General features: G+C 41.1%; 1 long non-coding RNA gene across 10 annotated transcripts in view; it reads right to left on the bottom strand.

The window, feature by feature from the left end:
• LOC107311308 overlaps nt 1–15,453 on the bottom strand; it is a 44,042-nt gene that overhangs the window by 17,283 nt on the left and 11,306 nt on the right. For 7 of the 10 annotated variants that reach the window (XR_004306768.1, XR_004306769.1, XR_004306760.1 and 4 more), the window contains one exon: nt 4,855–5,786. The exons of 1 other annotated variant lie outside the window; for it this stretch is intronic. This is a non-coding gene — a long non-coding RNA (uncharacterized LOC107311308). Of the gene's footprint in view, nt 1–2,707; nt 3,221–4,854; nt 5,787–6,428; nt 10,869–15,453 lie in introns of those variants that run through there. 2 more of the 10 variants (XR_004306764.1, XR_004306767.1) reach the window with 2 other exon arrangements.

Here is a 15,453-nt window from a genome sequence, read left to right as displayed (position 1 = left end):
GCAGTACAGAATTCTGCAAGAAGACCTTATTCTTCAAATGAGGATTTCTCAATAAATCAGTCTGTTTCCAGTACAGTCAGTAAGTATTATGCAAGTTGGCACAGTGTAAGACCCTCCTGTAAAAATAAGCTTTTATACTGACAGAAAGAGGTCATACATGCCATTTCCTGTGCTGGTCCTCAGTAAGAGTGAAATAATAGTTCTATCACAGTGCCATATTATTGGTCCCTCCTAAAATGGGTTGATTGGATGCCTTCATCCCAGCTCCATTAGATGTGCAGTTGAAAATGTCAGGAGAGTCGGGTAAGAAATCAGCAGTTTTCTCTGCTAGCAAGTGAATAATGACGATCTTGTGAGACTTTGTGCAGCCTAAACCCTCATAAATCTAAGTCATTGTGGATGTATAATTCTGAAAGACAGGTTCAGTTACATACAAACTCAAACTACTTCACCAAGGGATGAAACAGCTCCCCTACAAGGACAGGCTAAGAGAGCTGGGGCTGCTCAGCCTGGAGAAGGCACTGGGGAGGCTTGATAGAGGCCTTTCAGTGTCTAAAGGGGGGCTATAAGAAAGGAGGGGACAGACCCTTGAGCAGGATCTGTTGTGACAGGACAAGGGGAAATAATTTCAAAATAAAACAGGGGAGACTGAGATTGGATATAAGGAAGAAGTCTTTACAATAAGGGAAGTAAAGCACTGGCACAGGTTGCCCAGAGAGGTGGTGAATACCCTGTCCTTGGAGACATTCAAGGTCAGGCTGGACAGGGCTCTGAGCAATCTGGCCTACTTGTAGGTGTCCCTGTTCATTGCAGGGAAGCTGGACCATTTGGCCTTAAAATGTCCCTTCCAACTCAAATGATTCTATGAATTCATGATTCTGATAAATAATCTGCATAATCACCACGTTAGTTCAGCCTTCTGAGATCAACCAAAATAGCTGTTAGTGACTTCAATGACTTTAAGGACAATTTGTGAATACTAAGGATTTCCACAACAGTCTGTGACATTTTGTCCTGTTGCCTCACTTCCATTCCAGCTCCTGCCCCATTTATTTCTAAATCAACAGCACTATTTGAAAGATCACCTGTTTCCAGGAAACTTTCTGAGTATTACATTATTTTTACCCTTGTAATACAGTGAGCAGGGAGCTGAAGCTCCCTCGCAAGATATTATCTTAACAAGTAACCTGACTGTAGAGCACTAATGTCAGAAATCTTAGGTTCCTCAAAACTTGAGAACCTCATCTAGGTCATTCAGGTATATTTCTATATTATTTATTTTATTTCATTCTGCTTACAAGAACGCAGATTTCAGTACTGAGATCTAAACCTACACTGCATATCAAGAGCCTATTTTCTATTTCCAGTGTTACTCTTTCAGCCTGTTATTGTGAAGGTGCTTGCTTTATTATCAGGTAGTGAAATGACGCAAGCAGCTGTATCACGCTTACAGCTTAAAAAGCGCAAGTATGCACAAAAAAGCAAAGTAACACTTCCCAAAAAAATGAGCTCCAGAATACTAACAATATTCATTGGCAGTTCTACATGATTTATATTGAGAATCTAAGATATCTTTCATCCCCATTTCCACTTAAAAATGCAGAGCCAAATTCGATTAAACCTCCAATGAACGGACAGTAAGATGCAAACATTACTCTCATATAAAGCACATAAAACTGTATTTGTTATTACTCCAGTCGTTTTTCTTTTTGTCCAAAATCAGTAGTTATTTATTAAAACACTGGTTGTTGTTTATGTCTCTGTTGATCTACACAACCGTTTCTGGATCTATACATAGAAACAAGCTCACAAAGCATTTGGAGTCGATAAGAACATAAATCCATATGCCCTAACAGATATTATACACTTACAGCTCGTAACCATGCAACAAAGTAAGTGCTGTCAATTTCTAACCACAAGTCCTCGTTTATATTTTTAGCTTTTTTTAGAAGGCAGGAAAGGTGCGGTCAAAACTGATCAAACAGCAGTTTGCAGAAAAGAGTTCACACATCTGCAAAATGCATTCTCAGTCAGTGTGTGTTTTTTCCTTATTTTCTCCAAAACCAGTGTTCAGCACCAAAAAAAAACCCCAAAAACCAAACAAACAAACAAAAAAACCCCACAACCTATTAAAGCTTCTTCATTCCCTGTTTTACATACTGTTGCTTATCAACATGCAGTGTGGTCTTTTTTTCATGGTGTTCCTCGCACACACAATCTCAGTTTCCTCCTCCCTCCTCCATACTGCCCTGGAAGGCACATAACCCCTGGAATTTATGGCTGATGTTAGAGATCACATACCTCATTAAAATCAAGGAGCTGTCCTAGGTTAAACATGACTTATTGCATACTGCTGTGGACAAAGGCATATTGGACATTAAGAGGCTGCTCAAGCCCACTATTTTGTATTTGATCAAGTCTCATTTCTTTCCTCATAGCTTTTATAATGACATGTAAATCATGTCAGCTGAGGCAGCGATGATCCTCCAGTATAGATCAATTAGAAATGGCTTATGCCAGTGAAATGTAACAGCTATAACTACAGTGTTCATATTCTCTTGACTCCATCACTTCTTTCTGACCATTCTTTTCTCTGAAGTCTCAAACATGATATGATCTCTTCAGCAATGCACACAGTAGCCAAAATTCCCCTTGCCATCACAATACATAGCTGAGGATGCAACTCTGAGAGCAGGGAAACGTGCAAGTGATCATAACATTCTGATCCCTGGGATAAACACAGAAGGACATGTTGTGGCTACAAGTTTTAAAAAACTCTGATCTATTTGCTTTTACCAAACCTATCTTTATTTAATTTGGCATGCAAAGCACTGTAAATCCAGCTTAATCAACCAGTTTTGTATTGTTGAAAAGCAACAGTCAAGCCAGATTTCTATGTTAGTTTGCATATCTCACTGCAGTCAGGGTGCCACAATTCACCTGCACACACAGAAAAATGGTTTAACTCATTATCAAAACTGGCACCAAAAAGCAGTCTTTTGTATATTTAATTTTATTTTTTTTTCACTCTGCTGAAAAGAAGGTAGAACTGCAAAAATCCTGAAACCATTTTCAGGAGGATTCCTACCCTGACTTTACAGAGGTATGAGTGCTGCCATCTGACATTCCAGGAAAGCTGAGTCTGTATGTGACAAGTGGTCAGGGAGGGCTGGCTCACCACGAAGTTGTGTACTTAGGCAAAAGATACCTCCTAGAAGTGCTAAACAAAAACAAAACGTCTTAATTAGTAGAATCAGCAAACAAAGCAGTCACAAATGGACTACATACAAGATAGGTCTGTGCTTAGTGTGTGCTACCCCAGGTCTGATCCTGCCCTTCCATCTCCCCCCTCACCACACACCAAGTGGAAATAATGCTAGTGCTCTGCAGACCATTAACTGTGTCACTTATTTAGTCCAGTGGAAAGACTGACCCGACAATCAATTCCCTCTTTGTCTGGGTGCCTGGGTTTCTGTGCCTCTTCTGAAGGTTAATTCATTTATTGCCCATTTTTCCTGGCACAGCAAACCTAGGCTTCGCTCAGACTGACCGCCTCCTTTCCCTGCATTTCTCAGGTCTGTTTCCCAGCACAGCTGAACGGGTAGGGCCCTGCCACAATCTGAACACACCCTCTGACCGGAGGCAGGAGGCACACTCTGTCCCCATGTGCCCCCAGTAGTGAGGGCTGCATGGGTGAGGCTCAGCCCGGCCTGGTGGGAGGCTGCACCGAGGCCTCTTACAGCGCCTTGTTACACCCTGGATTTTTATGTATAGGCATAAAAGGCACAATGGAAAAACTCACTCATGGAAAATTATGAAATTGCCTCACTCCATAGGCAGTCATTACCACGATAAACATAACGAGCTGGAGATAGTAACTCACCTTTACACTTTGTTTGAGATAATAATATTCCATATGCCTTCTTTTCTTTGGATATGGTATTTACAAATTGCTTCTGATTCACTGCTAACCTATGCCAATTTACATCAGAATAGCTCTACAGACTTTAGGGCTGCTTTTCCAGTTTGTGCCTGTTCTTAGTTTTATTTTCTTTAAATTATGCTGATGTCTATTTATTCTTTACATCTAGTTATAAGAAGATTATTACACGGACTCTGCCCGCAAAACAAATACATACCCAACAGTAATCTAGACCATCCATTTTAATCTGACCAATTTCTGCCTAGAGCCACTAACTTCTAGCTGAACTCCAGTATCTCTATGAAGGAGAAAATCAGCCTCCTTTGATAAATTCTAATACCCCATCAGGCTTGCTGATCTCTCTGTCACAGGCACAGTTGTGTTTCCACCCTCTTAGAATCATAGAATTACAGAATACCCCAAGTTGGAAGGGACTCAAAAGGATCACTGAGCCCAACTCCTGGCTCCAAACAGGATTACCCAAAAATCAAGCCATATGTCTGAGAGTGTTGTCCAGGTGCTTCTTGAACTCCAGCAGCTTAGGGCTGTGCCCACTGCCCTGTGGAGCCTGCTCCATGTCCGCCACCCTCCAGTGAAGAACCTTTCCCTATCCCCCAACCTAATCATCCCCTGACACAGCTCCATGCCGTTCCCTCAGGCCCTATCTCTGTCAACAGAGAGCAGAGCTCAGCGCTGCTCCTCCACTCCCTGTGAGGAGCTGCAGCCACCATGAGGCCTCCCCTCAGCTCTTCTTCTTCTGCACTGAGCAAACTAAAGGACCTCAAGCCTTCTCTAGACCTGTCACCATCTTTGTAGCTTCCCTGTGGAACTAACTCCCTAACAGTTTTATGTCCTGTTTGTACTGTGGTGATGAAAACTGCACACAGTACTCATGGTGAGGCTGGACTAGTGCAGTGTAGCAGAATAATTACCTTAGCAATGCCATGCTTGATGCACCTGAAATGTCTTGAGTTGGTTCAGGTAGCCATCAACACCAGCACAGGGACCCTGCTGTGAATCCAGTCCAGCAGCATGCAGAGAGCAGACAGCCTCCTCCGTCTGCATGCCATCCAAATAGCAGAGTGATCAAGGCACTATGGCTACAGCATCTGAATGGTTCTCTTTAACTTCAGACCACATCTGATTCAATCAGTTTCAGTAAACGGATGATGTCTGCTTTTCATAGGTAAGAGGTGAGTATGCACAGTATAGCAGTGATGTAGGATAGAAGTGGTTGGTACTGCAGGTGGCACTTGGAGTGCCAGAATTACCAATAGGCAAGAGTGGAAGCAGGAAGAGCTCTGAGCAGCTGACTCCTGGAAAGAGCAGGGCGGAGTCACCATGCACTCACTGTCTGTCACACTTTTTGGGTGCCATCTTAAGTCATAGCAGATATCTGCAGTGTAGTTGTACACTCTCACCCACTCTGCATGCAGTTGGCTGATGTAGCAACACGCAGACTTCATTGCTGCACAACCTTCACTTGTTGAACTGCTGATTTGGCAGATTTCATTGTTTCTGTTCCCACAAGTTCTGAAATCACTGACAACAGAAGAAGTGCTGATTTAATTCTCTCTCTTGTTCCTTCATTAGAAGAAGTGTGGGAAAGTAAGTGACAGCTCCTCACTTTCCACTGTACCCAGCAAGATCTGACCCAGGCGTTAGAGGAACAGCTGCCGTGCCTTGTGCAATAGCCAGCAGCAGCAGTGGGTTGCTCACCCTGTTGTAATGACTGTGAGAAAGGATCTAGGCCTGATTTGGGAATGCAAATGCGCAAGGAAGGTCTTGCTGATCTTCACAATATTTCAACATTTTCATTCTAGACAGCTGTTTGATCTCAGCATTCATTCTGCCTCTCCTGAACCTTGAGACAAAACAAAAGGCGCTGATTTACTGAAAATAGGAAAATCAATATAAAGGAGTATGCACACAAGCAGTTATTTTACATTTAAATCACCAGAAAATGTTTCACCAGAAAACAAATTCAGTACAACCAAAACAAGATGGCAGATTAAATCAATTTCAATTGTTGATACCCCTAATGTTTGCTCTTCACACCCTTGACCAGAACTAACATGGTGATTACACAGATTATTTATCAGAATCATAAATTCATAAAATCATTTGAGTTGGAAGGGACATTTAAGTGGACATTAAGGGACATCTGGTCCAACTTCCCTGCAATGAACAGGGACACCTACAAGTAGGCCAGACTGCCCTGTCCAGCCTAGCCTTGAAAGTCTATAAGGAGAGAGTACTCACCACCTCTCTGAGCAACCTGTGCCAGTGCTTCACCTCCCTTATTGTAAAGACTTCTTCCTTATATCCAATCTCAGTCTACCCTGTTTTATTTTGAAATTATTTCCCCTTGTCCTATCACAACAGATCCTGCTCAAGAGTCTGTCCCCTCCTTTCTTATAGCCCCCCTTTAGATACTGAAAGGCCTCTATCAGGCCTCCCCAGTGCCTTCTCCAGGCTGAGCAGCCCCAGCTCTCTCAGCCTGTCCTTGTATGGGAGCTGGGCTGTGAATCTATATTGTTGACTCATGTCCAGCTTGCCATCCGCCAGTACCCCCGAGTCTTTTTCAGCAGGACTGTGCTCCATCCTTACATTCACCAGCTTGTACTGTTATCAAGAGTTGCCATGATCCATGTTGAAGACTCTGCACTTGTATTTGATGAACCTCGTGAGGTTCTGGACCCACTGCTCAAGGCTGTCTAGCTCTCTTTGCATGGCATCTGATCCCCCAGGTGTACCAACTACACCATATCTCATTAGACTAAATCTGATTTAACTGAAAGCCTTTACTAAGGTCAGAAATCTGATATCACAAAAAATATGGATTTTAAACATCATTCACAGTATCTGAATATATCTGTATCATTCAAATACACGCTGATAAGCTTTCATCACACATCAATAAATAAAGCTGTTATGAACTCCTAACTCCAACACTGTGTGCAAACCCACCTCGTTTAAGACCTAGAGGGAGCAGCATGCAGTGTAAACAAAGATGATGTTTGACTATCAATATTTAATGAAAATGTAAAACCTGCCAAGCCAAGCCTAAGATCAATGTATTTTTTTCCAGCTAAAAGGGAGGTGCTATTCAGGTGCTAAGTAGCAAGTCTCAGATCTCAATCTTGTTCATTTTGGCTTCGTGAACAGATGGGAAAAAAAGTATTTTTGAGCTCTTTTCCACTATTAGAAGAGGGGGAAAGGGAGTCAAATTGGCACTGCCTAGTGACTTTAAATGTAAATATGATTTAATTAATGTTTAGCACGTAGCATATTTCAGAAAGAAAGAAAGCCACTACTAATTTAGGTAACTGAAGAGGTGGAGATTCTGAAAAAAATAAAGATCTAATAGAACTGTAAACCTTGAAGTGGTTGTGTCTCTACACTCACCCTTGACCTCTTTCTTCATTTCTTTTTCCTTTCTGCCTCTTTCAACTTTAACATTCTTTATCATTTCCAGTGTTAGGAAGCCTTCCACACATTGTCAGCCAAGCAACCCTTTTAGCTTTCAAGCCTTTATTTAAGACCCACAACCTCACTGCACCTTCGCTAACCTACCCAGGTTTTGTTCACACTTTCCTCTTTGTAAACACTTCTTATGTTCTGCGTTGTCCACAGCTGACCTCTGGAAGATGTTCATGCTTGGAACCACTCTTCATTTATTTTTATTTTTATTTTCCAAAGCATAGAAGAGCAAACCAGTAACCCTAGCTTCAACCTTCTATGGTGCTTTGAGGGTTTCTCATGGAGGCATTCTGCTGCTCAGGTAACTGAGATACACTGCTACAGCAGTAAGGGGAGAATGAAAGTTTAGTGGGCCGTTTTTTGACAGGTACAATATCCACTTACCTAGTCCTAACAGTGATCTTTTTTCCTACTTCTTTTCCATTATTTTCCAACAACTATGCTCCAGGATGGGCAAACTGACAGCTACACTGTGGTCTTACCAAAACCTTTTTCAGAAGCTGTAAAATACTTGGGGCTTTTTTGCCCCCTCCATGTCCTTGGTCTGTCTTCTACAACCATGTAAGGGAAAGCGAGATTTGCATCTTTCTCTTCTCCTTTCCTCCTATCCATATTAAGTATTTTTACAACACAGCTGAGATAATACCTACAGCATGTTGCCAGAAATGAAATACTGCTTTAGGATCCCACAAAGCACGCTTAGAACTTTTCTGTTTTCAATCATTCCACTAAATCTAGTCAGAAGACAAAAATACATAGAATAAGTCAACAATGACTCCATATATGGTGATGGGGAGTTAGTAACAAATAAAACTTGAAGAAATGAAATAAATAAAAGGAGAAAAAAGACAAATCTACAGTACTTTGAACTTGGCAGAGTAGTAATACAAAAGGTCAGAGACAATTTCCATGTAGAATGAATCTCCATTTTTAGGAATGTTACAATAAAACTTGAAGAGAAATGCCAGTTGAAGTGAACTGAGAGTATCCCCAGGAATATCACTTGACAAGCAAAAATGAGGCCCACCCAAGTCACTGCAGTTTTCACTCTGAAAATCCTTTGTCAAAAAAAAAAAAAAAATAGTTGGAAACGCATAGAGATAATTTATGGGAAACTAAAACTTAACATAACATAACATGAACAGATATGAAAGAATTTAAGAATGCGCAATATTCAGTAAAAGCAATCAAAAGCAAGCAAGAATAGCAAAAAGTACAAGACAACATCACCGAAATAGCCAAGAGCCTTCATGAAGCTTTCTGTCCTTATTATCTCATATTCAAATATATTTTTATGTCATGTAAGGTGCAATAAAAGAAACTAATTTTTTCAATTTGTGCTTTGTATCAAATATTTTTTCCCAATTCCCGACTCTCAAAAAGATGGTTTCTATTTTACAGTAAGCCTATCAAGTATTCGTGATTTACAGTGCAAAGTACTAGCATTCAAAAGACCAGAGACTGATTTATGTCACAGAAGATAATAAAGTGAGACATTGAATACGTATAGAGTCATCTACAATTCAATATTGTAAAAGTGTGTTCTGATCCAAAAGATTATGGGAATACAGTCCATTTCAGTATCTAGCTTAAGGTTAGGGAGAAAATTTCATCTACTGACTTTTAACTGAAGATTAAAAGTATATACATAGATTGCTCTGAAAGTAATGCCTCCAGTTTACTTCCATAGAATCTACAACAGATACAAAGCACAATAGCACTTTCTGATAGAGCAAATTCTCAGCTACAAAACACTATCCTTCAACACAGACACCACCTTTGGAACTTTGAGCCTTCAGCACAGTCACCATCATGATGCAGTGATCAGAGTTGAGGAGCTGTTTGGGTTCTGGGAAATCCAAAAGGATCACCTCCCTCATATTTCAAAATACAGTGCATATCACTTTACCCACTGAGGGCTGTGTCTTGAACTTTTTCTTCAGTGTGCTCCATGTTCTGGTGTTTTGACTCCAGCCTGTAGTGGCAACACCACATCTTGTCACCAGTAACGATATGATCAAGGATACTGTCACCTTCAGCCTTGTATTAGTAAAGTAGGTGCCATCAAACTTATATAAGGTACTCTTTCTGTTCGTGTGGACATCTGTGTGATCCACATGGCACAAACACTGCAATATTCCAATGTTGCTGCATTGAAGCCAATATTCAGCGCTGTGCACAATTCTCTGGTCGTGGTCCAGTGATTTGTATGGATGACCTGATGGAGGTGCTGTTCATTTCACTGCGTGACAGCTGTGTATGGTCGTCTGGAACATGGCTTGTCTTTCATGTCACTGTCCTCCCTGCTGAAATGCAGCACCCTCAGCCTCACTGTGCTTACATTCACTGTTTGGTCTCCATAAATGATCAACAGGCATCAATAAATGTCAGTGGATGCAATCTTTTTCCATGTGGAGAGATCCAGTTTGCTTCATAAGCGCTTCCGTGTCAGACACCATTTTGTCAGACTGCCCCTCTGCTGCCATCTGCCATACGACAACCACATGTAACAGAATATTGGCAGGAAGGTTCAGCCTCTACTGCCATACCACCACCATCCAACTCTGATGTCATGGGCCAACTTAATAAAACCGGAGGCACTACTTTTGGAGCAGCACTCATAGATGCAGGTGCTGATAGGGCAGATTTTGGTTACATGTTTATCACTGATGGTAACCAGTGACTAGCCTCCTCAAGCAGCAGTCTCCTGACTAGATTGAGATGGCATAGAGACTTCCTACAAGGCTTGTGACACGACACCTCCCACACAACCGTGGAATATCTTGCACTTCTCACATTGTCCCAGCTCCTACAGGGAGCTAGAAAGTGCTTCTACACCTCTGGGCCACACAGGCAGCCCGCAATGCACAGCCAATCCAGGGGAAATGATGTGGGTGTTCTGGGAGTAGACCACAGCAAAAATAACAGATTCGAAGCCTGTAAGACATGGCAGTGCCTAAAATCTTTACATCTCCTCTATCCTTATGCCAAAACATAAGCAAAGTAGAGACGGCAGCAGCATTGATTAGGCCTGCATAGATAACAATGTTTGAAATGCTGTCAGCTTTGTTTACCTCATGGCACTAAATGCTGCCAGCACCTGATGAACAAACCAACTGTTAGCAGCTCTGGAGCAGGTTTGCAGCATTTTTTTTGTGTGTGCCACAAGGCTTAAATCTCTAGAAATGTCTGGCCCATCTCACTCAAGCAATATCTAGCAAGTCAAAGAGTTAATGGAGCTCACAGTCCTTTATATTAGCCTGCATTTTTCTCAGCATCGTTCTGCTTCTGAATTAAACAGCTAGCAAACTATTTGTATCAACAGCACAGAAACAACTAGCCTGTCCCAAGTAGCAATTAATTTTTTGTCTCCTCACAATAACAGGAGAAAGCCAGTTCCACTTCTGGGAAATTTGGGATGAGCAAAGCCTCATATGCAGTTGAGTTGAAGAGCTGAAACATTCTAAGCAGAGAAGAAAAAAGAATGGGTTACAATGGATGTCCAAGTACCCACTGAGGCTGTTGGCATCTTCGGTGTTACCTCATCTAGGTGGACACTGTGTTTCCACACAATTAGTTGTTAATCCTCACTTTTCATCAGAAGAGACAGCAAGAACCCAACTCAGAATACTGTGTTGGTTACCTTCAGAATTCCACCAGGAAGCTGCAGGTTTTAACTCCCTATAGAGGGAAACTAGATTTGTGTGTCCCATCTACAGGGTGAGAGATCTCACCATCAGTTTAATAAAAAGGTTATTCCAGGAGCATGAGGTTTGGGATAGCACAACAAATAAAACAGTGATGTAGTCACCTAATCAAGACACAGGTGCCTAATTAAAATGTTTGCATAAGTCCAGTTTTAAAGCCTGTAGCAGACTAAAGGCATTTCCCACGCTCCAGGTAGATGGGTCCTGACCCCTATCCATTCTGTCAACCACAAAACCCAGTGTAGAAAGGCAAACAAGGCTTCATGCTGTCCTTACCTAACCTAGAAATTCTGTTTGTCAGGTTTCATTTTCTTTTCACTTCTATACTGGTTCTACTCAGTGATCTCAGCTATTGTGTTCATTCTGCTTCAAAGTTGTAAATAAGGAGTATATCCTCCCCCTCCAATCTGTTCTTTCAGGCAAACCTTCATTTGAGTGTTTTTCCTCAACTTTGTTCTTTAGAATCTGAGTCTTCAGCTTGATTTTTCTTTCCCATCATCAAATAAATATGCTGCAGATATTCAGCTCTGAGTGGCATTGATCTAAACATAAGAGTCTTACTACGCAGCTGGACAAAACATTGAAGAAACCTACACTAATTTTTAGTCTTTTTTTTAATAAATGTTCTTATTTTGTTATTTTATGTCCTATTTTACATCTCAAAACATTGTTACTGAATTTCATGTTCAAGGGGCATTAGATTTACTTTACTGTCATATAGCTGGAGGAGGCTATGCAGCATGGGTGTGTCTGCCCCAGAGTCCTGCCAGTTTCATTCAAGTTTAAGTGTTTACATATTTCAATTGTAATAGTTTCTTTAACTTTCTGTAGGTCATTTCTTAAGGCACTTAACTTGCTGACATATTTCACCTTGGGAATCATTCACGGACACATAGGAACAGATTCTTGCCAGAGAAGAGAGCAGAAAACATAGGCTGTATTGTACATCATCATAATGTCTAACAAAGTACCTTGCCCTGGGTACTGCCTTGCAACATGAGGAGGCGCAGTTCCTGACTGCCGTGTTGAGATCTTCACCATCTGGACAGAAACCAAGTGCTATTTTTCAATCTGAGTGTTACTCAAATTGCTGACTGTATATATACATCAACTACCAGTGTTTCTTATAAGAACCAAACCTACAAGCCAGCAGTGCCAAAGTAGGATCCAGCTCCAGCCACCTCCATAATATCAATATACCCTTTCTTTGAAAGAAGTATAAAATAAGAATGAGCAACTGAAGTTCTGCAAGATCTTTTCAAAAATACATCTCCATTCACTCAAAGGAGGAAACAAGGATAGCCAGAGGTTGCTTTATAAGCAGCAGATCTAAATACAGGACTTCTAAGCTTTTTCATCTTGAAAGCCCTGAGGGTCTAGCAGTCAGCAAGAAGACAGGAATATTTCCTCTTCGAACCACTCATGCAGACAATCTCCCCTTAACTAAGCTGTCAAAAAAAAAGAGAAAGCATACATATTTATTTTAGCTTCTTTCCAAACCTTTCTGTCTGTCTTTCAGACAAGCTCCATCAGAGGAACACAAAACCCTGCTGGACAAATCTGTTGACCAACTGATCTTCACAGCTGTACCTCATTTCATACAAGTGAACTCCTCCTTCTATGACTATGATATTGCAGTTAACTAAATAAACTTATCTAGAATCTAGTTCATGAAAATAGTTAAATACCAATGGAAAGCAAAGTATGATCATACAGCCAGTACAGATAAAACAGAGATGCAGTCTGCAGCTGACTTGTATTTATTATACGCCTTATCAATCAACCAGTATCAATCAACTACAAAAAAATAGATATCAAAATCATCATAGAAATATGCTAACAGATCCCAAGGGGAATTTCATAAGCCTGTTGATAGAGCAAGCATCGTATACTGTGCAGTGACACAAAGGAGAAATTTAGCTGTTCTACTGCACCTTGAAGAGAAACTGCCTACCAACCTCACTTTGTTGCAAAATTGTACAAAGCATAGAAGACATCACTCTTCTGCAGTGGCAAAGAATGTGCACATCCAAGGTGTTCCTTGCTCTTTTCCTAGATAATTGATCTCAGTATAGCTGTGAAGTAGCAAAACCAGAAGGACATGGGAAGTAGCAAACAACTGAGCACCCAGTATAGCTCATTTTTAGCTTTGTAATCCCTGTATTTAGCTGAATAAGAATATATAACTTCAGAATAGGCCTATAAAAAAGTAGGATTGCAAATGCATAGATATCCTATTCAAGAATTAGGGATGCAGAACTCAGAATGAACCATATAATCCTCTACACGAAAAATACAATGGCTTTGGCTCCTATGCTATCAATAAAAAATTGTCCAATTTTGTAAAGTTATTTGTGACGTTATTTTTAGCACATCGTGGCGAGAAATATTTCTCATTGTCTCTAAACTATTGTTTCCATGGAAATTTTTTCACTAAACTCCTATTTGCTCTTACATAGAAGGACAATTCTTGTAATGTCTAGTTAAATAGTTACAATGAATTCAGGAATCTGGAACAGCCCCAAACTCCCCAACCAGCACATCCACTAAGAGGAGAACCAACAGAGATTAAAATTTGCCATGAGAAAGACTAATACGAGAAGGAAGCCCTCCTCAAAGCCTGAGGTTCTTCTGCAGAACCATGAAGTGGAATGAAATGGTAACACATAAATAGTCAAAACCAAGTAAGGCAGCCAGACCAGCTCCCTGATGCATAACAACTACCACAACTAAGAAAAAGCAATGGGTGATAGTGGTGGGTGATTGTCTTCTGAGGGTTATGGAGGCAACCATTCATCACCCTGATCCACTACCTACTGATGTCTTCTGCTTACCAGAAGCCTGCACCAAGGATGTGACAACAGGCTGCCAGACCCTGTACATCCCACAGACTACTACCCACTGCTGCTGTTTCACGTAGGCACCAGTGACACAGCTGTTAGCAACCTGAAGAATATCAAGAGGGACTACAAGGAGCTGGGAGCAGCAGTGAAGAACTCAATGAGATCCATCCACAGGTTCTGAGGGAACTGGTGGATGAAGTTACCAAGCCACCATCCATCATATTTGAAAGATCATGGCAGTCCGATGAAGATTCCACTGTCTGGAAAATGGAAAACATAGCCTCATTTTCAAGAATACAAAAATAGAAGATCCAAGGAACGACGAACCACTCAATCTCACCTCTGAGCATTGCAAGATCATGGAGCAGATCCTTCCGAAGGCCCTACTAAGGCACATGGATAAAAAAGATGAGGTGACTGGTGGTAACCAACATGGCTTCACCATGGGAAAGCCATGCCTGATAATTTTGATGGCCTTTTATGAGCAGCAATGGATACAGGAGCAATGGATAAAGGAAGAGTAACTGATGTAATCTACCTGGATTTGTACAAAGCATTTGACACTGTCTGGTGTGACATCCTGGTCTCCAAAGAGGAGACAAATAGATTTGATGGATGGATCACTCACTGGATGAAGGATTGGCTGTATTGGTCACAGGATGGATTTAGAACTGATATTAGGAAGAAATTATTCACTGTGTGTCAACAATTTGTGTCATGAGACACTAGAACAAATTTCCCAGAGAAGCTGTAGATTCTTCCACCCTGGAGGTGTTCAGGGCCAGGCTGGATGGGGCTTTTAGTAACCTGGCCTAGTGAAAAGCGTCCCTGCCTACAGTAGGGGGTTTGGAACTAGATGATCTTAAAGGTCATTTCCAACCCAAACCATTCTATAATTCTATTAATCTCACAGTGGCTCTCCCTCAGGAGTCCCTACCGGTTCTATGGACAGACAATGATACAATGAGCGAAAGATGAAGATGGGTAAAAGGGAGAAAAGTGGGTAAATAAGAAAAATAAAGGCCTTCTGCTTATGTATAAAACTGACTAGGATCCAACTTCCTTCTCTCATTCCCTCAGAAGAAAGAAAGGAAAACAAGATTTTAAAAAGTGCAGGTGTGACTATAACTAAGCAGATATCTCTAAAGCATTGCATGGAAAATAACCCAACTAGAATCAAAAAAGTGAGCATGTAGGCAGTGGCTGAGAGACAACTCTGAGCAAACTAAGCAATGTGATTCTGAGATTCAAGAAAATGCAAAATTTAGAAGAGAAGTCTTAAAGACAGGAAAGATGCAAAAAATGAAGCTTTAGTGATAGGAAGCGTGTAGATGGGGCTTTTCAAGCAGACATTTATGTAAAGGTTTGAATCCTTTCCTCCTTTGGTTGTGCTTACTGAGCCCATAAAATTGCATGGGTTAACAACTTTCTAAGACTGTGGGCTTTGAGTACCTGCTACACTTTGAAGTGCTGTAGAGCTGTGAATGATGGTACTGGT

This window comes from Coturnix japonica, chromosome 1 (assembly GCF_001577835.2).
Source record: "Coturnix japonica isolate 7356 chromosome 1, Coturnix japonica 2.1, whole genome shotgun sequence".
In the NCBI taxonomy this organism is placed as follows: domain Eukaryota; kingdom Metazoa; phylum Chordata; class Aves; order Galliformes; family Phasianidae; genus Coturnix; species Coturnix japonica.
The sequence above is the reverse complement of the archived record's forward strand: the minus strand, read 5'-3'. Positions and strand labels throughout refer to the sequence as shown.